The 24,271-nt window shown below is 41.0% G+C and overlaps 1 long non-coding RNA gene and 2 pseudogenes across 5 annotated transcripts; 1 reads left to right on the top strand and 2 right to left on the bottom strand.

The window, feature by feature from the left end:
• LOC149126133 (uncharacterized) lies at positions 1-24,271 on the top strand. 5 transcript variants are annotated; one of them, XR_016235434.1, is made up of 5 exons: positions 274-363; positions 779-908; positions 1,055-1,133; positions 6,948-7,063; positions 22,530-24,271. It is a non-coding gene; the product is annotated as an uncharacterized LOC149126133 (long non-coding RNA). The 5 variants fall into 5 exon arrangements; XR_016235432.1 differs by lacking the exons at positions 779-908; positions 22,530-24,271 and adding an exon at positions 21,978-22,457 and having other exon boundaries at positions 1-275; XR_016235431.1 differs by lacking the exon at positions 779-908 and having other exon boundaries at positions 2-275; positions 22,710-24,271.
• LOC138843135 (THO complex subunit 1 pseudogene) lies at positions 10,596-12,105 on the bottom strand (annotated as a pseudogene).
• On the bottom strand, positions 12,105-13,744 carry LOC100351393 (THO complex subunit 1-like; annotated as a pseudogene).

Genomic DNA, 24,271 nt, shown 5'->3' with positions numbered 1-24,271 from the left:
GCATAGACACATATTTCTTAAGTCACAAACACAAATGCAAATGAACATTTTATGTGGTCCAAGGCATTAGCATATTCAGATTACAACCTAGTTTGAAGACACAGGTGGATGAAATTCAGTGAACTCAGCTGCAGTGAGACACATTCAGAATCCAACATGGAAGGACTCCACCTCTGAGGGCTTCCCACCAACCATCCCACAGCCTGGGGGGAGGAGTCAGTGTGCACCTGGTCTCTCTCAAGGAGTCACCCTAGCCTTCTAGTCTCTACTCTCAGGTATTTATATCACTAAATAAAGTCAGAGAGCTGGAGGGCAGTTTTCCCTTCTTTTGCTCCTAAGGCTTGAATCAGACTGGCAAACTTGGTTTGTTTTGTTTAGAGTGTGTTTTTAAAAAAATTTAAAACTGGGAGATTTCACTTTGAAAAACATGGATTGTTGGCCTCGCAGAAAAAATAAGGAGGTCCAAGGCCATGTGCAGTGCAATATACAGCAGGAGCTCAGGGGCTTCTGCCCCTTAAATGGGGATGCACTTCCTCTCAGTTCACCCGGCCTTACCTAGGCCCTGTTATGTTACATGTGATGCTGTAGCACACAAACCAAGGAATTAGGGCATTTTGACAGTTGCTTTTTGCTTCTCTTTTGCTGGTAATGACTACATATGCAGAGTAATCTCCTACTGTGGTTTGCCACTTGCTGGGACTAGCTACTATCAAGGAACCATGGATCGCACACACACTTTTCAGGTTTATTATCCCTACTTTTCTATTTACTTTTTCAGATCTTGTCTACTTCTTTCTCTTTTTGTACCTTCCTGACGAAATAGGGTTATTGGTGTTCTCAAAACTAAGCAAAACCCTCAAAGCTTGCAGTATATCAAGTTCTAGAATTCGAATACCCACAGGAATCAGGTGGGTAATGCCAGCCAGCTGGCCGAGGGCCACAGGGACCTGAAGAGCACATGCTTTGCCTGCAGGGGGCAGCCTGCCAGCTACTGTCTAGCTCAATAGGGCATTTTGCAATGATGAAAATGTTCTGTGTGTGCTCTGTCCAATAGGCTAAATGTTATCTATATATGGCCTTTGAGCTCTTGGAATGTGGCTAGTGGGACTGAGAACATGAATTTTACATTATAGGTAAGTAGAGTTTTTTCTTTTAAATGATTTGAAAACCAGTGTGTGTGTGTGTGAGAGAGAGAGAGAGAAAGAGAGAAAGAGAGAGAAAGAGAGAGAAAGAGAGAGAAAGAAAGAAGGAAGGAAGGAAGGAAGGAAGGAAGGAAGGAAGGAAGGAAAGAAAGAAAGAAAGAAGAAAGAAAGAAAGAAGAAAGAAAGAAAGAAAGAAAGAAAGAAAGAAAGAAAGAAAGAAAGAAAGAAAGAAAGAAAGAGGAAGAGAAAGAAAAAGAGAGAAAAAGAATTCTTCCATCTTTGCTGATTCACAACCCAAATGCATGCATCAGCCAAGTTTGGGCCAGTCTGAAGCCAGGATCCAGGAACCCATCCAGGTTTCCCACTTGGCTGATAAAGACCTGAGTACTTGACCCATTATCCGATGCCTTTCCAGTGCATTGGCAGGGAGCTGGATTGGATGTGGGAGAGCCAGGATGTGTACTGGCACTCTGATATGGGATGCAGGTGTCCCAAATGCCAAATTAACCTGCTGCACCACAATGCCCACCACTTGACTTGCCTTTAAGTTCATTTGCCTTGAACTTCATGAGCTACCATTGTAGCTGGAGCTCTAAAGAAGTTTTATGTGTCTGCTTTGTCAAGATAGCTACTCATCATATTGCTGTTTACATTTAAATAAAATTTTTAAGATTGAAAACTTGGTTTATCCATCCCATTAGTCTCATTTCAAGCACTGGGAAGTCACAGTGGCTCATGACAATCATAGTGACCCTTGCAGACAAAGAACCTGTCCACCATTGCAGAAAAGTCTACTGGACAGAGTTAGGGCTTAGTGGAGGCAATGAAGGGAAGATGGTGAGGAGGAGGCCTGTTGAGAGAGGAGAGGAGAGGAGAGAGAGAGTCAAGGAACAGGCCATGAGATCACAGAGCGATAGGCATCCCATTAGACTTCGTGCTCAATAGTTGCCTTTTGGGTGGCTTGTGCTACTGTTGGTGGAAAATGAATGGAAGAGGTGAAGAGTGGGTGCCAGAGGCCAGTTCTGAGACTGAGGCAGTCCAGGAACAAGATGAGAATGTGCAGGCATGAGGCATGAGGCATTATCAGCGTAAGTGTCCCAGGTCATGAACAACACTCATCTCTTAGAGTGTCAGGTATAGAATTTTCGCTACAAAGAGCCCTGATTCTGCAGGCGAGGGCACTGAGATTCACAGTGGTTAAGTTACAGCCCGTACAGCTTGTAAATCCCACAACTGGGAACATAATCTGTGCTATCTAATCCCAAGGCCTGAGATGTTTCTTATTTTTGTTTTGTCTGCACTCATGGGACACTCACCCTCTGCAAGGGAAAGCAGGAAACTGAGAGCATAGAGGAGGAAGAGCTCCAGACCTGGTGGAGAGGAGCAGGGCAATGCTGGGTGGGACAGCCTCTCTGAGCTGGGGGAGGGCCCGAGGCACAGTCCTGTGGGCTGAGGAGCAGGGATCCCAGTCCTGCTCAATGTCATGTCTGGGTGGTGCTATGTCAGCAACCCCACACCTGCCACTGGGTTCTGTTGCTTTTGTTTCCTGGTTTGAAGGCACGGGCAGCAATGTGCCTGTTAATCCATCAAGCATATGGGAGGGGAGTAGTCCATGGGGAGGCAACATAAGCCACCTGTTCACTGCTTTTGGCTGAAACCAATTCATCCCCCTTTGAATCAACTTCCCCTGGACCCAGCAAGTCACTCTCTCAGCTGTCTCATCACCAGCACTCTGCTCTTCTTTCCTTTCAAGATGGGGAAAATGATATTTCAGGGCAATTTTGTTGTTGTTGACTGTCAGGTCCAAATTAACAGTGATCAGAGCTGCTTGGTTGATAGCATTCAAAGCTAGGTCTTGCCCTTGATAGCCAGACTTCTGTACAGGATGACATTCCACATGCAAGCTTTTGCAGAAATGTGTGCCTTTGAGGGAGGCTTCAGACGTCTGGGGAATTCTAACTCATAATTTATAATGGCTTTCCTTGAGTAGCAAGATAATTCCCTAATGAAAAGAGCTTTATCTCAAACTGTATGCATAAGTGAAAAAAATCCAAGTAGCTAAAACTTTGAGAATCTCAAGTCTCTGGCTGTGAATGTATTTTGCCTTTTTAATGTTTTCTTTTTTTGTTTTTAACAAAAAAATTACAATTTCTTAAAATATTATTTTCTCTTTCTTGGTACTTTTATTTTGATATAATTTAAAATTTACAGAAAATTTGCTGGAAATCCTAGGTTCCCTTCACCCAGAATCACTAATCGTTAGGGCTTTGCCACATTTGTTTATCTTTCTCAGCACACACACACACACACACACATTATTTTTGAACTATTTGAGAATAAACTACAGATGTAAAGCCCTTTACACCAGAGTATTTGAGTGTGTATTTACATAGACATTTTCTCACATAACCACAGTAAAATGCTCAAAACAGAAACTGATGCAGTGTCATTAGTAAATCGATAGTATCAACTTCCATGGATTGTCCCAATAATGTCCTTTAGAGTTGTTGGCAACTCTCCCCTAACAGCCTGTGCAGAATCTGATGTGGGCTTTTGAACTACACTGAGTTGTCATAGCTTGATGGTTTGCTTAATCTGGATTAATCCTCCACACTTTTTGATTTTCATATTTATACTTTTGGAAAGAAATAATTTGTACATAGATTATCATAAATTAGTATATATAAATTTAGAAATAATGTGTAATATGTATTTATGCATATGTAATATATTATGTATAATATTGACTTTGTACTTTATGTCTAAATAGACTCATCAATTCTAATTTTACATATTATAGGTTGTGTAAGAATCTTTGAGTGTATCTTAATACATAAATACAAACATATATGAGATAATGGGCTATAGATCATGTAAAAATTTGAGTCCATGCTAATGAAAAACTACAAATATAAATAAATACAAACATAGTGAAGGCTTCTCTTCCAGTAAAATGTTAAGTAATAGACACACAGAACTACATGATGATTAGAAAATTACCATCTTGCAATCATTATATTAATAACTGATTCAGGCAAGAATTATCAAGGAATCCTAAAACTAATGGATAATGGCTGGCGCTGTGACACAGAAGGTTAAGCCTCCGCCTGCAGTACGAGCAACTATATGGGCTCCAGTTCAAGTGTTCGAGTCCCGACTGCTCCATTTCCAATCCGGCTCCCTGCTAATGTATCTGGGAAAATAGTGTCTGAGAAAATATCTCCCTCTTCTCTTCCCCTTCCTTCTTCCCCTTTCCTGCTCTCCCTCTTTCTCTCCCCCTCCCCTTCCCGCTCCCTCTCCCTTTCAAATAAATAAATCTTTTTAAAAAGTGGATAAAATTTGGAAAAGAAAAAGTTGTTTATATAGTCTCCAAATAGTTCTACACAGACCATTTATTAATTAGAAAGAGAGGAGCAGTGATTTTCATTATGGGAGACAAGGCTGGTGAATACCACCTTGAGCAAGGAATTGAAGTTAACAACTCCAATAATAAGACAAACTGTCATCATGTGCCTGTAGGTACAGAGCATGGAGGAGGACACCACTTTACTTACGTGCTATTCCTGTTAAATAAAACACTAGGAAACAGATAAACCCAACTCGGGGGAAGTCTACAAAATATTTCCTTTTCAATGATATCAAGAGTTGCATTATCGCAGAGTACCACTAGATGTCACTGTAGTTTTGTAAATTGGACAAATTTTACAGTTCTAGTAAAGAATATAAAGTCCTGTGTGGCTTTTCTCCTTACTTTGACTTTTCAACTGGATGCATTTAGCCAAGTCCAACACAGATGGCCTTCATGAAGCCTGCAAGTTAAATAATGGTAAAAGCAAAGGAGAAGACTGCGGCGAGTTTAGTCTGTGGGACCTGGGCAATTCCTGCCCAGATTCTGGACTCTGGTTTCCTCCTGTGTAGGATCACCAACTCCTCTCTCCTCCAGCTATGGCATCTGTGACTTTAAGCTGGTGTTTTCTTAACTAACATTATTTCAGAGAGCCCCCTTGCAGGAGTTCTGCCCAACCACATTAGACCCACCACTGGTTTCTCTGTCTTCTCACCCGCTACTCTTATTTATCTAATGTTTGTCTTTAAGTTGACTGTTTGTTTAAAATGTAAACAATGGGAAATTTTATAGGCTGATCCCAAATGGAAACCAGTTCACTTGCCATAAATAGAAGCAACCACAGAGAATATATGTAATAAAAACAATGTAACTCAGCTGCAACTATACCTCCTTGTCTGCCCAAGCAGCTCAGAGCTTGTGGCCTGCTCCATTCACCTCCTACCCCCTTTCAAGGGAGGTTTAGAAGTGTTAAATAGTTGAGGACAGACAAACTCTGAGACTTCTTTTTGATGTTAGCAAAAGAACTGAGACTGAGAAGACCTGTCTCTGTGCAGTTTCGTGTCATCTCATTTTATATCCTGGAAACCAATCAAATAATATACATATCACTTGAACCCAGTCCCACACTTTTATAAGCTATTCTGTTATGTAAGTCCCTTTCTTTCTTCTTTTTTCCTTCCTTCCTTTATCTCTTAATTCTTCAATATTTTGAACAGACTGGAAAGGGTATGACTAGAGAGCATACATTATTAATTGTTTTCTTTATGCCATATTGAAACTTCTGCTTTATTTTAATATCCCTTTGCATTTTGTATTGGTTTAACTCCCCTTTAATGTTTATTTAAATTTGCTTTTATATTGCCTTCTTGCACATAAAATGCTCACTCCCTTTTTAACAGAGGAGACAATATATACCCCTCTGCTGTCAATGTCGAAGCAATTATGTGCCACCAAATGGCTTGTGATTTGGCATCTCCTCCTGATAAAGGCTTATGATAGATAGGATGTGGCAGAGGTCAGGAATTCTGCTGAGTACGACCGGAGGGTATTCTTCAAATTGCTTGAGCTTTATCCAAATCCCCTAGGACACAATCAGAAAGCTGGTCCCCTTCAATTTTGGTGCAGAGCTTTCTTCTTCATTCTTCACAGAGATTCCCAGCAAAGACGCGCAAGGCCGAGCCATCTAATTGTACTCTTTACTCCCTGGCATTGCGTGAGCCCTTTCCTGCTTTGAATAATCTGTTATAGTTACTAATTTGCTGGCCACAATTAGCATAGGGGTTTTATCAGAGCAGAGACAATTTCTTAGCTACCCAGCATTACTAAATAATTTAAAAAGGGGAACACAACAAATTCCCATCAAATATGCTTTGTTTCTTAATGCCTGTGCTGCCATTAATGAAAGCCATGATAAGATAAAGAAATCAGGCAATTCATAAAGATCTTTTCTGGGCAAGGTAGATTTAATTTGCCATTAGAAGCTCGAAAACTGAGAAGTCAGTCTCCCTGTTCAACAACACAGAATGCTTTCTGTCTGGTGGGAAACACTTTGAACTGTCTAGAGAGATCTCTTTTCAGAAAAAATTTTCGTTAAAAAGGTTGATTATGAATCAACAGAAACTTTATTCTATACCAAATTCTGTACAACTATACTCTCCCTTTACCTTCCCCTCAAATCAGACTAAGAACCTCTGTGTTTTTAAAATTGTCTTCTTCATTATTTAGTTTTCATCACAGTAACTATGCAACGATTCAAACCAAGGTGAGCAGATACAAGATTGCACTATATATATATATATATATATACACACACACACATGAGTGAAAACCAAATATGAAGCATGATTATTTTTGGTGAGACATTGAGATTTTTCTAAAGATGTCTCAGATTTCCTTCAGCCCTGTTATTCCTAATGCTGGATGGTGTTTTTGATTCCACTGCCCTCTTTCTGTTACAGATTTCTGCCCCTCCCGCCCAACATTCTCTCCTTTGTTTTGTTATGTGTTGACATCAGCTTTAATGGATGATGGTCTTGTGGCAGAGTTCCCTTCCATGGTTTTCTGACCATCACAAGTAAGTATACTTTGAGTGTGTTTCTGGAACTATAGCCTCAGGGCTGCAAATTATACTTCATTTCATTGTTTTCAAGCGTGTACAGCAAGCACGTCTGTTTTAAGCAACTGAACCAAATATTGTCTATCCAGCACATCTATAACTATTGATTTCTATGAAAGGTGCCTAAATGTATTTGTGCTTATCTTAGAACTACAGCTTTGGGAGAGGCTTTAAAGGGCCCATCATCTCATCCCCGCCATATCAGCCTACTATGCTACAAGTAACCGAAATCAACTCTTGAAAGTTAATTCAAAAGGGGATTTACATTGTTGGAAGGAGAGACAGTTGAAGAGCCAGGCTAGAGGGGCTGAGGAGCCAGGTGGACACTAGGAATCTAGATGACAGGTGCTGGTTACCAATGGCTCTCAGTGGTGACTCCAAGGGACTTCTAGGGAAAATAGCTCCACTGTTTTCCAACTTTTGTTGAAGAAGTTTAGATTTCTTAGCCTCATGCAAAATGCAGCAGAAAATGAAAGCCAGGGTTGACTTGTATACATTCTCAGCTTTGAAGAGACTTCTCAGTCCACACCCACACTCACCATTGAAGAGTGGAAGCCTTGGTGGCTTGAAGTGTTGGAGCACGTTCCTGTCCCACTTGTGACTGTATTCCAACCTGTGCAGACACAGGGGCAATTCCTAAAGAAGGCAGCTTTAAAAATTAAAACAGAAATAAAGTGTTTGCTCTAGCAGCAGAGATAGCGGTTAGGTTGCATACATCCCTTATCTGAATGCCAAGTCCCAGCTCCACTCCCAATTCTAGCTTTCTGCTAATGCAGAGAGGAAGTAGCAGGTGATGGCACAAGTGGTTTGGTCCCTGCCGCCAGATGGGAGACTTGGATTGTATTCTGAACTCCTGGCTTTGGCCCAGTCCAGCCCTGGCTATTGTGGACATTTGAGGAGTTAACCAGTAGATGGGAGCTCTGTCTATGTGTCTGCTGATCCATAAAATCAAAAAAACAAAAACAGACAACAAACAAAAATGAAGAAAAACACTGAGCAGAATCTGGTTCGTGTCTTTGCTGTTCCACTTCCAATCCAGCTCCCTGCTGATGGCTTGGGAAAGCAGCAGAAGTTGGCCCCAGTCATGGGGCTCCTATACCCATGTGGGAGACCCAGAAGAAGCTCCTGGCTCCTGGCCTCTGCCTGGCCCAGTCCAGGCTGTTGCAGCCATTTAGGGAGTGAACTAGCAGATGGAAGATCTCTCTTTCTCTCTCTCTCTCTCTCTCTCTTTCCCCTCTCTCTCTTTGTAACTCTTTCAAATAATAAATAAATCTATCTTTTTTTAAAAAGTAAAAATGGCCAAAACCTTTCAAATTTGATGAAAATGTTATAGATCCAAGAAGTTGAAGAAACACCAAGCAGCATAAACACAGATTCTCCTCAGACGTATCAGAATTAACCTATTGGAAGCAATATAGGGAGAAAATCTTGAAAGCTTTCAGAGAGAAACAGCTCAGGTGAACATCAGTACATTCTTTTGCCATTTGTGCTGCTGCAACAATGCCACAGAATGGGTAATTTATAAAGACGTTTATAGAGATTTATTTATTTATTTGTAAGCAAAGTTCAGAAACAGTTCAAAAATAAAGTTCAAAAACAAAGAGGGAAGAAGAGACGCAGAGACAGATCTTCCATCTACTGGTTCACTCCCCAAATTGCTGCCAGGGGTAGGCCAGGTAGAAGCCAGGAGCCAGGAGCTTCTTCTGGGTCTCCTGTGTGCGTGCAGGGGCCCAAGGACTTGGACCATCTTCTGCTGTTTCCCAGATGCATTAGCAGGGAGCTGGATTAGAAGTGGAGTAGCCAGGACATAAACTGGCTCTTAATCCGCTATGCCACAACCGTGCCCCAGGAAAAAAAATTTATTCCTTATGATTCAGGAAGTTAGGAAGTCCAACGGTCCACTATCAAAGCACTGCATCTGGCAGGGGCCTTCTTGCCGCAACACTGTTTGATAGAAGCCAGGACAAGAGAGTTCAGCAACAGAGAGCTACACTCACTTTTATAAGAAACCCACACTTGTGATGAACTAGCCCACTCTCAAGATAATAACATTAATTGATTCATGATAACCGAGCCCTCATGACTCTGACATCTCTTATTAGGCTTCCCCTCCCACCACTGTTGCATTGGGGGTTAGGTTTCTAAAACTTGAGTTTTGGGAGACAGATTCAAATTCTAGCAAATACTATTAGCATCTGACTTTTAAACAGAAAAGATCATGGGGGCCAAAAGTTGTAGAATGACATATTCAAAATGCTTCAGCAAGCTTAAAATTCTGTATCAAGCAAAATTATTCAAAATGAATAAAATAAAGACCGAAAGTGTTCATTGCTTACAGACCTTCCTCCCAAAAGCACAAAAAATGTCTGTCAGATGACCCAAAAGAATAAATGAAGAATGTCAGAAATGGTAAACATAAGATAAAATAGAAAAATATTTCTCTGGAAATATATTTTTATTCTATTTTATTTAAAAGAGATTATAAAAGGCAATACCTATAATGCTCTATTTTGTAGTTTGTAACATGCATAAACATACATGATAAAAGCATTTCAAAGGGGAGAAAGAAATGAGATATATATGAACATTTTTGTATTTTATTAGAATTAATTTAGTATTCTTGTAAATTAAAATGCATATTATAAATGTGATAAATTAAAATGCATTTTGTAATTCCTAATTTACCCATAAGAAAATATCTAAACTAAGTATTGTAAAAATAGAGAAATTAAAAAGATACACCAAAATATTTAACACAAAATAAGGCAACCAAGAAAGAACAGAGAAAATATATGATAAAAATAGAAATCACATTGCAAAATGGCAGACATGAATCTCAACATTATCAAGATTTACATTAAACAGGATTGAGCTAACCATTCTTCTCAAAAAGCAGACTGTCAGACTGGATAAGAAAGCAAGAACCAATAATAACTGTTTTAGATTCAAAGGCACAAATAGGGTAAAGGGAAGGAAAAATATATACCATACAAACAGTAACCATAAGAGGGTTAGGATGGTTATTTTAGTATCAAATTAAATACTATTTAAAGTATACATTGCCAGAGACCAAAGGAACATGTCATGATGATAAAATAATGAATCCATAAGGAAAATATCAGAGTTTAAGTCTACATGTACCTAATAACAGAAACTCAAAATACATAAAGCAAAATCTTTTTTTAATATTTTAATATTTCACTTTCAATAATTCATAGAACAACTAGACAGAAAGTCAAGAAGGACATAGAAGAACTAAACGACACTATGAATCACTTTGACTTAATTAATATTTATAGAACAATGTAATGAATGCAGACTGTGCTTAAGAGTACTTAAAAATGTTTGGGGAAATGGAATGAAAAAATAAGTTTAGTGCAAAAAATTGATATTCATGCAGAGGTTTTTTTTCACATTTTCCATTAACTTTTTGAGAATAAAATCTTTCAAGTACACATGGAACATTCTGTTCATGTAGTGATAAAAAAAAAAAAAACTCAATTCATTCTAAAAGAGTGAAGTCATGCAAAGTTTGTGCTTTGACCACAGCAGAATTGAATTAGGGTTTCACAGCACTAAGAATTCTGGGTAAACCTCAAATATTTGGATATTAAATAACATACTTCTAAATAACTCATGAGTCAAAGAAGAAATCATAAGGGAAATTAAAATAAATTTTGAACTGAATGAGAATGAAAACACAGCGTATCCAAATTCATGAGATCCATTAAAGAAGCACTTAGAAGAAATGTTTTTATTTCAGAAAATAATAAAGTTTCTCTTTTTGTTTATTTTTGTTGTTGTTATAAAAATGTTTATTGTTTATCAAAACCAGTGGACTTCTTATCAAATGCTGCTTGGTGTCAAAATCTTATCACAGTTTTTCATCCTGGGGTCTCCCATACAGGTGCAGGGGCCCAAGGACTTGGGCCATCTTCCACTCTTTTCCCAAGCCATAGCAGAGAGCTGGTTGGGAAGTAGAGCAGCCAGGACTCAAACTGGCAGCCATATGGGATGCTGGTGCTGCAGACCGGGATTTTAATCCGTGTGCCACAGCGCTGGCCCCCACAGATTAAAAAAAAAAAAAAAGGCAAAAGGAAGGAAGCTATTTGTCTCATTGTTGGTAGTTAGACTTCCTTGCAAGGTCACTGAATCCAGTGTTGTTCAGAGCGTTAATCAGATTGCCAGGTGTCATAGGCACTCCCTCTTGACCTTGCCAGGCAACTGGGAGCTGCCTATCTCTCATCATCTCGTATCTCCACTGTGACACTCAATCTGCCTGATTTCTGAGTTTTTACTTCCAAGTAGGGAGCTAGAATCTTTCTTGGTTCATCCAGCTTGTTGGCAAATAGCTTTATTTGTTCCCCTGTTACAGGTTTGTCTCACCGAACATCAGGACTTTGATTTTCCTCCAGTAGAGCATCGTTATCTTTTTCACCTTCGTCTTCACCTGTTTTTATTTCTTCAGCAGGAGGCGGCATGTCCTTGGCTGGCTTTACTACCATGGTTTCAAGGCATTCTGGGAAGCTTGGAGACTTCCGGTTGGGTGGGCTGGAAGAAGTGAGGGTTTTTCCGGGCTCATAATATCAGCACTCTCCAACCATAATCTGAAATGTTCACAGTCTTGTACCCATTTTCAGCTGGGTTTTCAGGGTCTGCCTGTTCAATGGCTTCTTCACAGAATTCCTCCAAACTTGCGTGTATTCCCTTGTCTGGGATTTGCAGGCGTCTGTATTATCAGGACAGAGATTACAAAGCCTGTTAGGGACAGGCTGTGATATGGGCGCCAGTTCAAGTCCCAGCTGCTCCACTCCTGACCCAGCTCCCTGATAATGGCCTGAGAAAGCAGTGGAAGGGTGGACCAAGTGCTTGGGCCCCTGCACACCCGGCCCATGGGAGACCTGGAAGAAGCTCCAGGCTCCTGGCTTGGGATAACCTAGCCCCCACTGTTGGGGCCATTTGGGGAGTGAACCAGCAGATGGAAGACCTTTCTCTCTGTCTCACCCTGTCTCTGTAACTCTGCCTCTCAAATAAATAAATAAATCTTTTTTCTTTTTAAAAGCCTTGTTAACTCTCATTTCCCATAAGAATTTTCATCTTGGGTCCTCTCCCTAGGAAGTCCTCTGGGGCTGCTGTCTTCGGTATTACTCTTGTGGGCTTGGTCTTGGTATCTGCTGTTCTTTCTTTCACAAAACGTGGGCAGCCTTCAGTTTTCAATGAGTTCAGTTTTTGTCAATGTTTAATATATTCTCTACCATTTTTAAAAATCTTTCTCCATCGGGGGGTTTTCAGATAGTAGTCGACAGACTGATTTTGTGGTATCTTCAGTCCGGAGTGATTGATCATCCATTAAAACATAGTTTGAACTTTTGAATTTGATGCAGTTATGAATCCACCAACTTTTCACTTGTTAAAAATTTTCATTTCTTCCATTTTTTCCCCTTGAGGCCTGAGTATCATCTAATTTATAACTTTTATTTTTTATTATTTTTAAAAAGATTTATTTATTTGAAAAGCTGAGTTACAGATATAGAGGAAGAGACAGAAATCTTCCATCCACTGGTTTACTTCCCAGACGGCTGCAAGGGCCAGGGCTGCGCCAGTCCAGGAGCCAGGAGATTCATTCAAGTCTCCCACATGGGTACAGGGGCCCAAGGACTTGGGTCATCCTCTGCTACTTTCACAGATACATCACCGGGAAGCTGGATTGAAAGTGGAGCAGCCAGGACTCGAATCAGTGCCCATTTGGCCCCCATTTGGGCCATTGGCATTGCAGGTGGCAGCTTTATCTGCTACACCACAGTGCTGGCCCCTATGACTTTTTAAAAACTGCTATAACTTTTTCAGAATACTTGGGGAAAGTATTTTAAAAAATATTTATTTATTTGAATGGCAGAGTTCAGAAACAGAATGGGAGAGAGAAAGAACAAGAGATCTTCCATCTACTGGTTTACTCCCCAAATGGCTGCAGTGGCTGGAACTGGGCCAATCCAAAGCCAAGAGCCAGGAGCCTCATTTGAGTCTCCCAAATGGGTGCAGGGGCCCAAGTGCCACCTTCTGCTGCTTTCCCAGGCACATTAGCAGGGATGTGGGTCGGAAGTGAAACAGCCAGGACTTGAACTGGTGCCCATATGGGATGCCGGCATTGCAGGAGGCACTTTACCGATAAACCACAACACTGGCCCCAAGAAAAGTTTTCCATGACATCTTCTCATAGCATTGCATAGGTTCCTGAAGTTATCCAAGCTGTGTGGGCTCCATCATCTCCCATTTTACCTTCTTCTCTATCCTCTGTGTGCTTGTGACCCAGGGTAATTCCTGCACATTGGTATTGGAAACAGTGACATTGTCCAGGTTAAAGGGACTCTGTAGGTTAAGACTTGATTTCTCAGAAAGAGAAAAAAACCTGACCAAAATTCATCCACAGAAAAATCTTATTCTGGAATTTAGTTAATCTCAAGAGATCATGGCACATACACAGTAGACAGTTTTTTTCCAGGCAAAATAAAACATATCTGATTTCCATGCAGCAACATTTTTTTCCATAAGAGTGAATATTGTGTCACATTAATCCAAAGGAAGACAACCCAAAGATCTCCCAACAATACAAAAAGTGTAGATGCAGTGCAAATACCTTCAGTTACTCTCCCGACAGCAAGAGAAATAAGAGCTACAACATTTCACATGACAAATGAAGTTTTGTTTTTGTTTTTGTTTTTTTTTTTTTTTTTTTTTTTTTTTAGTATCACTGCCAAAAAAAAAAAAATCATTGTGTAGAATTTAACTGGCTGAAAGTACTCCACACTGGCTGGTATTTTGGCTGTTCAGGGCCTCTCTGGCAGACTCGGTAAACCACGTCCCTGCTTCAGGCCAACTGAAGAGTAGTGGCCACCGGTGGCGGCTTCAAGAAGAAAGTTTGTCAGTCAGTAACTAAGTGCTCTCTCCAAAGGAAACTATAAGCAGAGGTGGACAGTAACAAATACCCGAGTAGAAATCAACAGACTAATTCTTCCGTCATAGAAAATAATCAGTAAAACCAAATGTTGTTTCTTTGAAAATGTTAAAGTCTTAGGGAGTCTGACAAAGGAAATAAAAAAGAAGATAAAAATTGCCAAAAAACCAGAAATGAAAAATTGAGCATTACACCAATCCCATGTAAACTAAAAGGATTATGTTAGAATACTGTAAGTAACAAATTAGATGACTTAGGTGAAATGGATACAATTTACCAAAATGGAAAGAAGTAGAAACTATGGATAGATCTATGACAGGTAGAGAAGTGAACATTCGTGTTTTCAGCATTGTTACAAATATAAGGTAGAAGTGACCCAGGTATCCATTGACAAGTGAATAGATGATCAAATCGTTGGGTATGCCTATATGCAATGGAATATTACTGAGGCTTTAAAAAGGATGATTTGAACACACTACAGCATGAATGAAACTTGAGAGATTTAAAATAGTCTGAAAAAGAGAAATACTATATGATTCCATTCATGGGAAGCACCAGAGTCGTCAAATCGATAGACCCAGAAAGTAGAATGGTGGTTGCCAAAAGGGGGTGCAGGAAGAAATGGGGTTTGTTGTTGAGGGCTATAGAGCTTCAGCTTCACAAGATAAAAAGAATTTTGCAGATTGTAGCACACAACGTGAATGTACTTAGCCGTACTGAACTGTACACGTAAAAATGCTTAAGATGGAGACTTCATAATGTGTAATTTTATCACAGCTGGAGGGCAGGGGGAGAAGATCCCACATTGTGGTACAGAGGTTAAGCTGCTGCCTGGGATGCCTGCGTCCCCTGTTGTGCCCGGGATTGAGTCCTGCCTCCACTTTTCATTTAGTTTCCTGCTAATGCACACCCTGGGAAACAGAAGGTGATGGCTCAGATACTTGGGAGTTGGGGATGAAGTGCCTGTCTCCTGCCTTTGACCTGGCCCAGTTCTAGCTGCTGTGGCACTTGAGGTGTAAATGAGCAAGTGGAAGATCTCTCTCTCCCTCTCCTTTTCAAATACGTAAAAATAAAATCAATAAGCTTTTTTAAAAAAAGAAGGTTGCTTGTAGAGCAGGAGACTTCACTTGCCACTATATCTTATATAAGCAAAATGACCCCCCAAATAATAAATAAAGAATTGAACTAGCAATTAAAAATATTTTCACAGAGAAGACTCCAAAACTTTATGATTTTAGTGGTAAAACTATCAAATACTTGAAGAAGAAATAATACTAATGCTTAAAACTTTTCCCAAAAATAAAAAAGTATCACTTCTGAGATCACTCTATGAAAGTCACTCCTTCCTTCCTTCCTTCCTTCCTTCCTTCCTTCCTTCCTTCCTTCCTTCCTTCCTCTCTCTCTCTCTCTCTCTCTCTATATATATATATATATTTCCCTCCCTCCCTCCCTCCCTTGTCCCTTCCTTCCTTTCTTTCAGATTTTATTTATTTATTTGAGAGGTAGAGTGACAGAGAGAGGGAGGGACAGAGAGAAAGGTCTTCCATCCACTGGTTAACTCCCCAAATGGCTGCAGTGGCCAGAGCTGGGCTAATCCGAAGCCAAGAACCAGGAGGTTCTTCCAGGTCTCCCGCGCGGGTGCAGGGGCCCAAGGACTTGGGCCATCTTCTACTGCTTTCCCAGGCCATAGCAGAGAGCTGGATCAGAAGAGGAACAGCTTGGGGCTTGCTCTGTGGCACAGAGGGTTAACGCCCTGTCCTGAAATGCCAGCATCCCATTTGGGCGCTGGTTCGAGACCTGGTTGCTCGACTTCCAATCCAGCTCTCTGTTATGGCCTGGGAAAGCAGTAGAAGATGGCCCAAGTCCTTGGGCTCCTGCACCTGCATGGGAGACCCAGAGGAAGCTCCTGGCTCCTGGCTTCAGATTGGCACAGCTCAGGCCATTGCAGCCAATTGGGGAGTGAGTGAACCATCAGATGAAAGACCTGTCTCTCTCATTCTCTGCCTCTCCTTTCTCTGTGCGTAAATCTGACTTTAAAATAAATAAATAAATCTTTAAAAAAGAGAAGAAAGGGGAGCAGCTGGGACTAGAGCCGGCGCCCATATGGGATGCTCGTGCTGCAGGCAGAGGATTAACCTACTGTGCCACACTGCTGGCCCCACTCTAAGTGTTTTCAGTGCCAAGTAATTTGCTAGAAAATTACAGACAAATTTCTTTCATGAACATAGACACAAAAATTCTTAACAACAGTTAGCTGAATTTTTCAATATGTTAATGGAATTATACACTATCATCAAGTGGGATTTATCTGTGGAATGTTACATGGTTTAATGGTATTTTTTTGTAGAGTATATACCTAGGAGTGGAATTTCTGGATTATAGGTAAAAACATAATAGATAATATTAGACTGCTCTCAAAATGATTATGCTTATCAGAGGTTGCAGCCATGAAGGTTTTTGTATGTGTAAGCACCAACTGGTATTGCTAGACCTTGTAACTTTTGCCTGTTTGATAGGAATCTATATCTTATTCTCAGTTTAATTCATATATGTTTGAATCCCAATGAGGTAGAGCAGTTTCTTACATACAACAGGCCTTCAATACATTCATAGAGAATATATGTTATAAAAAAAAGTGTGCATGGATTTCAAAAGGTTTTTACATAAAAGCCAAACTTAATGTTTTAATCCTACTTTCCCACAAGCATTTTGAGATACCCTTGTAGGTTTGGTTATTTGGATGTCTTTCGTGTGTTGTGTGAACTCCCTGTTAGATTTATAAATAGTGATAATAGTTAACATTTTATTGAGTGCTTACTGTGTGCCAGGCACTGTTTTCAGTGCTTGATTTGGATTCATTTTGTCATCACAGAATCCCTAGGAGGTAGTACCTAAAAAAAATTTGTTCATTAATTTTGAAAATCAGAATTAGAGAGAGAGAAGGAAAGACAGAGAGACATAGTGACATCTTTCATCCACTGGTTCACTCCCCAGATGGTCAAAATGGCCAGGGCTGAACCAAGCTGAATCCAGGAGCCAGGAGCTTCATCTGGATCTCCTACATAGGTGGCAGGGGTCCAAACACTTGGGCCATCCTCCACTGCCTTTCCCAGATGCATTAGCAGGGAGGTGGATCAGAAATAGAGCAGCCAGAACATGAACTGGCACCCATGTTGGATGTAGGCATTGCAGGCGGCAGCTTAACTGACCCAAGGAGGTAGTATTCACATAGCTACATCAACTGTTTTTCATCTCTGCATTCATCATCATGGCATTATGACTTTTTTCTTTTACTCTATTAATGTGGTAAATTTCATTACTTAATTTTCATCCTCTTACATCATTCTTAAAATGAAAGATCGGCTGGCGCCGCGGCTCCTCCACCTGTGGCGCCAGCACCCCGGGTTCTAGTCCCGGTTGGGGCGCTGGATTCTGTCCCGGTTGCTCCTCTTCCAGTCCAGCTCTCTGCTGTGGCCCGGGAAGGCAGTGGAGGATGGCCCAAGTGCTTGGGCCCCGCACCCGCATGGGAGACCAGGAGGAAGTACCTGGCTCCTGGCTTCGGATCGGCACATCGCGCCAGCCACAGCGTGCTGGCCGTAGCGGCCATTTGGGGGGTGAACCAACGGAAAAGGAAGACCTTTCTCTCTGTCTCCCTCTCTCACTGTCTAACTCTGCCTGTCAAAAAAAAAAAAAAAAAATCAAAGATCAATCCTACTTGCCGTGAGATACTGACCTTTTTATATATTGTGATTTCAATTTGTTTACTTTTTTATTTAGAATTTTAAAAATATGTGTTTGTGAATAGGTTAAATCCTTTCTGATTCTATTCTTATTAGATTTTGTTGTTAATTTTTGTTGTTAATTTTAATCCTCAGTATTGATAATTATTCATTGAATTTCCTCTGTTAGTTTGTAATTAGCACACTTTGTAAGCCTGTAACTTTAGGTGTTCCTTTAAATTATGTGTTGAATATAACCTGATTTGGAACAAAGATTGTGCAAATTAAGAGGAGGTTGTTACGGTGGCAGGTAATCCAGTATGATTGGTGTCCTTAGAAGAAAAGACAGTGGCTGGTGTTGAGACCCTGCAGGTTAAGCCACCACCACTTCAAATCTCAGCTGCTCTGCTTCCCATGAAGCTCCCTGCTAATGCTCCTTGGAAGGTAGCAGTTGATGGACCAAGTACTTGGGCCATTGCTGATCACATGGGACACCCAGATAGAGTTCCAAGCTTCTGGCTTTGGCCTGACCCAGCCTTAGCCACTGTGGCCATTTGTGGATTGAACTACACAATGGAAGATTCTCCCTCTCTCTCACTCTGGCTTCCACGCAGGTGCAGGTGCCCAAGGACTTGGGCCATCTTCTACTGCTTTCCCAGGCCATAGCAGAGAGCTGGATCGGAAGTAGAGTAGCCGGGTCTTGAACCGGCATCCATATGGGATGCTGGTGCTTCCGGCGAGGTCATTAACTCGCTGCACCACAGCGCTGGCCCCCTAATAAAATAAATTTAAAAAAAAGAAATGAGGAGAAAAATAAGGAGAAGAAAAGACAGTGACACTCATGGGGACAGTGACCAAGTGGAGAGGCAAAGATTGAAGTGAGACTGCTATGAGCCAGTGTGTGCCTGGGGCTACCCAAAGCTGGAATAGGCAATGAAGGACTCTTGCCTGGAGGCTTCTGAGAGAACTGTGCCCCATGAACACCTTGATTTTGGACTTGTGGCCTCTGGAACTGTGAGAACACATTTTGTTATTTTTTTAAAAAGATTTTTATTTATTTATTTGAAAGGTAGAGTTACAGAGAGAGAGGAGAGACAAAAACCTTCCATCTGCTGGTTTATTCCACAAATTGGCTGGAGCTGAACTGGAATTGGGCTGGATCTGGGCCGGTCCAAAGCCCAAAACCAAGAACTTCTTCCAGGTCTCCCACACAGACAGAGGCCCAAATATTTGGGCCATCTTCCACTGCTTTCCCAGGCCATGGCAGAGAGCTGGATTGGAAAAGGAGCAGGTGGGACACAAACCAGAGTCCACATGGGATAGACTATGTAGTAGGCTTAATCTACTACACCACAGTGCCGGCCCCAGAGAGAACACATGTCTATAGTTACATGCACGCATGCCCTCCAGTTGGTGGTACTTTACTATGGCTTCCCTAGAAAACCAGTGCAGCTCAGAAATTCTATTTACCTGAGGCTCCACATATTCATAATGTTTACCCTCAAAGGAACAAATGAGAATGTGAGTAATCACAAGCAAGAACCTTTAGTCACTTCTCCAGCCCCTCTTCAAAGTCATATGCTTTTGTTGTCTGGTGTCTTAATCAATCCCTTTTTTCTCCACTAGAAATTCTCATTATTATTTTGCATAGTCAATGTTTATTTTACTTCACATACTCCTTAATATCTTGGTTCCACAGAGTTTCTTACATCTTCAATCTTTGATATTTCTCCTTTCTGTCTGAAGCACAGTAATAAATTTCTCATAGTGAGAATCTGTTGGTACCAAGTTCTTTCAGAGTTTGTCTTCCACTGGATGGAAACTTCTGTGGTGGAAATTATTCCTTTTGGTTCATTAAAGATACCATCCACTGTCTTCTTTTTAAGTTTTGCAATAAAATTTTAATTTATATATTTTTATTTTATTTAAAAGATGAGAGAGAGAGAGATTAAAAGAGGGAGGGAGATTTCTTCCATCTGCTGGTTAACTCTCCAAATACCTGCAACAGCCAAGGCTGTTCCAGGCCAAAGCCAGGAACATAGAATACAATCAAATATACCACATGGTTGGCAGGGACCCAAGTACATGAATCATCATCTGCTGCCTCCTAGGGTGCACATTAGCAGGAAGTTGGATCAGAAGTGGAATAACCAGGACTGGGACCAGAGACTGATATGGGAGGTAGGTCTCCCGTATTCAATAGGTGCCTCTATTCCACTTTCATTATTACTGTTGAGGAATCAGCCACCTGTTAGAAGTCAGTCTAATTGTCATTCTTTTATGGGTAATGTTTTGTTTTCTCTGGATGATTTTAAGATTTTTCTCTTAAACTGCTTTTCTCTAATTTTGCTATCATACCTTTCATTGCAGATTTGTTTTTACTTTTTCTACTTCAAGTCACATGGATCTTTTTGATCTGTAGATGACTGTATTTCTGCAGTTCTAAAAAATTCTGAATCATTTTTATTTCACATTTTTCTTCCATTCAGTCTTTCATTTCCTCCTAAGATCTTAATAAAGTGAATGTTGGATTTCCTACTACATCTTCTTTGTATCTTACTCTCATTTTAATTTTTCCTACCCCATGTTTTGGACTGGACAGTTGGTTCTCATTTGCCTTTCAGTTCATTAAATTTCCTTTATGCCTGATCCACTCTTAAATCTGTTTGCTGGGTCTTGAATAATATTTATTTTAGTCTTTATTTGTAAAAATTTTATCTGTTTCTGTTTGAAATCTGCCATGACAATTTTATAGTTTTTTTCTGTTTCCTTCAGATACTATCAAGATTGTCCTTTGTTGTCTTAAACATGGTGACTGGTGATATTTTAGTCTACGATGCTCCTGATGGCTGGGGAGAGGGCACAGATGTCTGTGTTTTTTGTTGATTCTGTTTGTTTGCATTGGGTTGTGCTTCCTTATATTGCTGCTGATCTTGGACTGCTCATGTCTTTGCCCTTGTATCACTGTTGGATCAACCCAGAGTAGCACACATACATGGCTTCCTTTACAAGTTTTGCATCTCTGGCACCCAGGGTCATTACAAGTTGGGTGCTACTTAATCCATTTTTCACAATTTGGGATTCCCAATCAGCTCAGGCTGTGAGGACCTGACTATGAATTCTCCCAAGGGCCAGTATGGTCCAAAGATTCTCCAGGGTTGGGGCATTTGGGAGAAGTTTGGACCTACTTTGTCCTGATCCTTAAAACATCTCTCCTTGAAATCTCAACTTAAGGTGAGGAGTTCCCCACAAATGTTCTGCCTTGGAAGCTGAATCCTGACCTTTGCTGCCTCTCCCGACGTAGCCCCTGTGCGAACAACAGCAGAGACTGTCTTTAGCATAAGGGCTTCAGAGTCTAATATTCCAGTCATTTCTCTGGTTACAGGTCTTTCTCCAAATTGACCTGGGAACTCCTCACTGCCAGTTTGGCTCTTCTGTCCTTTCAGGAGACTTAAAAGCATTTTAACCTGCCTCTGTGTGTGTGTGTGTGTGTGTGTGTGTGTGATGGACAGGGAAGCGTTGATCTAAATGACATAGCTCATAGCTGCCATGATTGAGAACCAGCAGCTCAATGATACTGATTTTAGTCTCTTCCATCTTTGAAAAAAAAAATCCAAGTTGGCAAGATATTCCTAGGACAGAACCAAATTTGGGTGCTTGAATGCTTGTGAAATACTGTGCACACAACTATGAACTAGCACAATGAAGATAAATTTAATTTTGTTTAGATTTCTTACCTAATTCTAGTTCTTTAAGAAATTGTCCAAGTTTTTATTAAACAACAACTGCTTTCATGTCTCAAGGGTGTATGACTTCCACAAATCTTAATATAAGAAACAGCTTATGCAGGCTTTTCAAGTGTTAACCTATTTACCGGAGATAGACTCATTCAAACAAATGATGACACACAATTAAAGAATTATGGCTTATTAGGAATAGAGGTTATATTTTATATTTAAAAAGTAATGAAATAGGATATTTTCATTAAAATATTTGCAAATAAATATGCTATTAAACCTAAGACTACTGTGAAGACTAAAACCATTTTAACCCAAATTATAAAATCCTTTGGTTCACAGATACCAGGTACTTCACAGTTTGCTTGTTTTACTGTTTAAAATCCTTGTGACCAATTTGTCAGCATTCCTATGGATGTGACACCCACATTTCAAAACCCTGTGTCTATCCTGCTTGCTCATAGGTTCATCTTGAAGACTACAGTCCATCACACAAGAAAATACTTCCTACTTCTTACTTAAACAATACACTACAGGGGTTTATGCCATTCAGTTTTAGAGCACAGTAGTAACCCCTTGTCTGCAGTTTCACTTTCTGTTGTTTCAGGCACCTGTAGTTAGCTGTGCTCTGACATATTAAAAGGAAGCTTCTAGAAGTGAACAGTTCATATTTTTAAGTGGTATGCCATTCTTAGTAGCATGACGAAGTCTTGCACTGTCCCACGCTGTCCTGCCCGGACGTGAATCATCCTTCGTTCCAGCACATCCATGCTGACTACACTGCGCACCATGCTTCACAGGACTTGTGCTCCAATAATCCTTATTTTACTTAATAATGGCCCCAAAGTGCAAGAATAGAACAGAATATTGTTATAATTATTCTATTTTAGTATTAGTTATTGGTGTCAGTCTCTTACTGTGCCTATTTTACATATTAAACTTTATCATGGGTGTGTGTATGGAAAAAATCATTGCATACTTATAATTTGATATTATATGGTTTCATACATCCACAGGAGGATCTTATCCCCCACAGTTGGGAGGTATAAAGATTGAGATGATTGCTCCTCATTCTCTAGAACAAAAATAAAATTGGGGTCCAGCGCTGTGGCACAGTGGGTAAAAGCCCTGGCCTAAAGCGCCGGCTTCCCATATGAGCACCGGTTGTAGTCCTGGCTGCTCCTCTTCCAATCCAGCTCTCTGCAACAGCCTGGGAAAGCAGTGGAAGATGGCCCAAGCCTTTGGGCCTCTGCACCCAAGTGGGAGACCCAGAAGAAGCTCCTTCGGATCAGTGCAGCTCTGGCCGTTGTGGCCATCTGTTGAGTGAATCAGCGGATGGAAGACCTCTCTCTCTCTCTCTCTCTACCTCTCTCTGTAACTCTGTCTTTCAAATAAATAAAATAAATCTTTAAAAAATATGGGGCTGGTGCCGTGGCTCACTTGGTTAATCCTCCGCCTGCAGTGCCAGCATCCCATATGGGCGCCGGGTTCTAGTCCCAGTTGCTCCTCTTCCAGTCCAGCTCTCTGCTGTGGCCCGGGAGTGCAGTGAAGGATGGCCAGGTGCTTGGTCCCTGCACCCGCATGGGAGACCAGGAAGAAGCACCTGGCTCCTGGCTTTGGATCAGCGCAGCTCTGGCCATGAGGGCATTTGGGGATTGAACCAACGGGAGGAAGACCTTTCTCTCTGTCTCCTCTCACTGTCTTTAACTCTACCTGTCAAATAAATAAATAAATAAATAAAATTGGAATAATGGCCATCAGGAATGGATAACAGAAATGTTATTTTCTTCCCCTATGGATTCCAACATTGTGATGAAATCAAAATGGGTGCCGAGTGTCACCTGGCCTCTTTGCACTCAGGGTAGCAGATCCCAGCAGCATGGACAACTTTTCTCCCTGTTTTAGCAGCCAGATGAATTCTACCCCTCCTTACCTGTAGCCTTTAGATGACCCACCTCAATTTTCAGAGGATTGAGATCCTGGATGACCCTGCAGCAGTTGAGCCAAGTCCTCCTGGATGGTTCCTCCACACGGCTTTTGCACACACACTCAAAGGCATACCTCACAGGGGAAGCCGCATCTCTCAGAAGCAGTGAAGAAAGCAGCGTGGCCTTAGGGGCTGGCCTGGGACCGAATGCTGACTTTACCACCTACTACCTTAAGCTTTTAGGCAAATTATCTCAGCGCTCTCTGCCTCAGTTTCCCGAGGAGAATAATGATGATTTCCACTTGCTGTGGAAAAGATTTCCTCGGAGGAACAAATGAGGTCCCATGTGGAAGGAATTTGGAATAGTCACCGGCGTGTAAAATGTGCTCAGCGAATGTTTGCTACTGTCAACTCAGACTGGAGAAATGTTTTGCACAGGTTTGGTTAACTCACCTGGGGAGAGTAATATTCTTGTGAGAGAGTTTTGAATGTAGTTCAGAAATAATTAAATGCCTTCCTTGATTGAAATAGAAAGGCAATTAAGACAATGAAGCATTTTTCTCTGTGGTATCTAGGACATATTTTTCTCATTTTCCATTTGTAATGGGAAAATTTGAAACTCAGTAAAACTTACTCAGAGTGGTGACAGATTACTCACTCTGAGGCTGTTGTTCCGCAGCAAATATATCAGCTAGAGAAGGTAGAAAACAGTGTAGAGGTGTCGTGCGGGGATGGCGCGTTGCAGCTTCTTCATATTGCAGGCACCCGATTTGGAAGGACTTTTCAATGCTTCTGGGTCTCAAGCCCCTTACTATACATTAGTGTTAAAAA

The sequence above is a fragment of the Oryctolagus cuniculus genome, chromosome 6 (assembly GCF_051225735.1).
Source record: "Oryctolagus cuniculus isolate XC-2025 breed Fujian yellow rabbit chromosome 6, ASM5122573v1, whole genome shotgun sequence".
Taxonomy (NCBI): Eukaryota; Metazoa; Chordata; class Mammalia; order Lagomorpha; family Leporidae; genus Oryctolagus; species Oryctolagus cuniculus.
Note: the sequence above shows the minus strand (reverse complement) of the source record. Positions and strands in the feature narration are given on the sequence as shown.